We start from the raw sequence: 2,684 nt of genomic DNA on the forward strand, positions 1-2,684 counted from the left end.
CAGCAGCTTGTTCGAGCAAAGCAGATTGGTGGCTTTCGCGAAAATTCTGTCTTGTAATGTGCCCCACACCCAGTTAATGCCTTTTCTCAATAGCATGTGCAGTGGTTCAAGTAAGGTGCTCAATTTAGGTAGGAAGTTACCAAAGTAGTTGAGTAGACCCAGGAATGAATGCAGCTACATCACATTCTGTGGTTTGGGTGCATTCTTAATGGCTTTGGTTTTCACGTCAGTAGGTCTGATGCCATGCCATCAGCGGCGATTTTCTTCACAAGGAATTCAACCTCCAGTGCCATGAAGACACACTTCGAGCTTTTAAATCTGAGTCCCACTCTGTCCAAACGCAGTAGAACCTCTTCCAGGTTGTTCAGATGTTCCTTGGAGTCACAACCGGTGATCAGGATGTCATCTTGGAACACGATGGTTCTGGGAACGGACTTCAGTAGACTTTCAATATTCTTCTGGAATATTGCTGTAGCCGAGCTAATTACAAACGGGCACCTGTGCTAAATAAACAGTCCTTTTTGCATGTTAATGCACGTAAGTCTCTTCGAAGTCTCGACCAACTCCTGCGTTATATAGCCGACGTCAAGTCAGTTTTGTGAACGACTTCCCTCCGGCTAGTGTCGCAAACAAGTCATCAGCCTTCGGTAATGGGTACTGATCTTGTTTCGAAACCCTGTTGATCGTAGCCTTGCAGTCTCCACAGTTTCTGACTGCCATCATTTTTCAGCACAGGAACAATGGGGCTGGCCCATTCATTAAATTCGACCGGTGATATGATCCCTTCATGCTGGAGTCTGTCCAGTTCAATTTTGACCTTCTCCCTCATCATATACGGCACTGCCTGAACTTGATGATGGACAGGTCTTGCATCTGAGTCTACGTGGATCTGCACCTTGGCTCCCGTGAAGTTGCCAATACCCGGTTCGAGCAGCGAGGGAACTTGCTCAATACTTGGGCACATGTATCTTCTTCCAACGATAGCACCTTTATGTCATTCCAGTCGCATCTGATTTTCTCCAACCAGCTCCTGCCGAGCAGCATTGGGCCATTGCCTGGAATAATCCACAGCGGTAACTCGTGAACCGCACCATTATGCGACACATTAATTTGTGCACTGCCAATCACCTTTATCAGTTCTTTGGTGTACGTGCGCAGCTTGGCGTTAACAGGGCTCAACCTGGGCCTCACAGTCTTAGTATCCCACAGCTTATTAAATGCCCTCTCGTTCATGATCGATCGACTCGCCCCTGTGTCCAGTTCCATCGATACCGGTATCCTGTTAAATTTCACATTAATCAAAATTGGTTTACTCTTAGTTATGAAAGTGTACAGTCCATATACTTTCTCCTCTGGCATTTCTGATTGCCTATCTGGATCCTCGCTAGTCTGACTCTCATCCTCCACGTGGTGTGTCGCAGCTCGCTTACTCATCTGCGGACACTTGTGCTGGAGATGCCCCACTCTCAGACAGCCTTTGTAACTATATTGCTTAAATCGGCACTGCTGGTGCCGATGATTTCCCCCACAACGCCAACACGGAGAAGTCGGATACATTCCCGCTGGCGGACTTTGGGCAGCTATAGGTTTCGCGAACGCAGCCGGATAGGCCCTGCCATGTGCCGCTCTGCCGAACGTCGAGTCAATCGCATTTACAGTACTTGCCGAGGTTCGGGTTCTTCGCCGATATTTGCTTTAAACTCCTGTCCGTCGTCATACATTGAGCAATCTGGATGGCCCTTTTTAAATCTGTAAGGGATAAATTGTAAGGTTTCAAATAGGGGGTCAGAATTATACTGAAACATAGAAACATAGAAAATAGGTGCAGGAGTAGGCCATTCGGCCCTTCTAGCCTGCACCGCCATTCAATGAGTTCATGGCTGAACATTCAACTTCAGTACCCCATTCCTGCTTTCTCGCCATACCCCTTGATCCCCTTAGCAGTAAGGACCTCATCTAACTCCTTTTTGAATATATTTAGTGAATTGGCCTCAACAACTTTCTGTGGTAGAGAATTCCACAGGTTCACCACTCTCTGGGTGAAGAAGTTCCTCCGCATCTCGGTCCTAAATGGCTTACCCCTTATCCTTAGACTGTGACCCCTGGTTCTGGACTTCCCCAACATTGGGAACATTCTTCCTGCATCTAACCTGTCTAACCCCGTCAGAATTTTATATGTTTCTATGAGGTCCCCTCTCATTCTTCTGAACTCCAGTGAATACAAGCCCAGTTGATCCAGTCTTTCTTGATAGGTCAGTCCCGCCATCCCGGGAATCAGTCTGGTGAACCTTCGCTGCACTCCCTCAATAGCAAGAATGTCCTTCCTCAGGTTAGGAGACCAAAACTGTACACAATACTCCAGGTGTGGCCTCACCAATGCCCTGTACAACTGTAGCAACACCTCCCTGCCCCTGTACTCAAATCCCCTTGCTATGAAGGCCAACATGCCATTTGCTTTCTTAACCGCCTGCTGTACCTGCATGCCAACCTTCAATGACTGATGTACCATGACACCCAGGTCTCTTTGCACCTCCCCTTTTCCTAATCTGTCACCATTCAGATAATAGTCTGTCTCTCTGTTTTTACCACCAAAGTGGATAACCTCACATTTATCCACATTATACTTCATCTGCCATGCATTTGCCCACTCACCTAACCTATCCAAGTCGCTCTGCAGCCTCACA

This window comes from Pristiophorus japonicus, chromosome 6, assembly GCF_044704955.1.
Source record: "Pristiophorus japonicus isolate sPriJap1 chromosome 6, sPriJap1.hap1, whole genome shotgun sequence".
Taxonomy (NCBI): Eukaryota; Metazoa; Chordata; class Chondrichthyes; family Pristiophoridae; genus Pristiophorus; species Pristiophorus japonicus.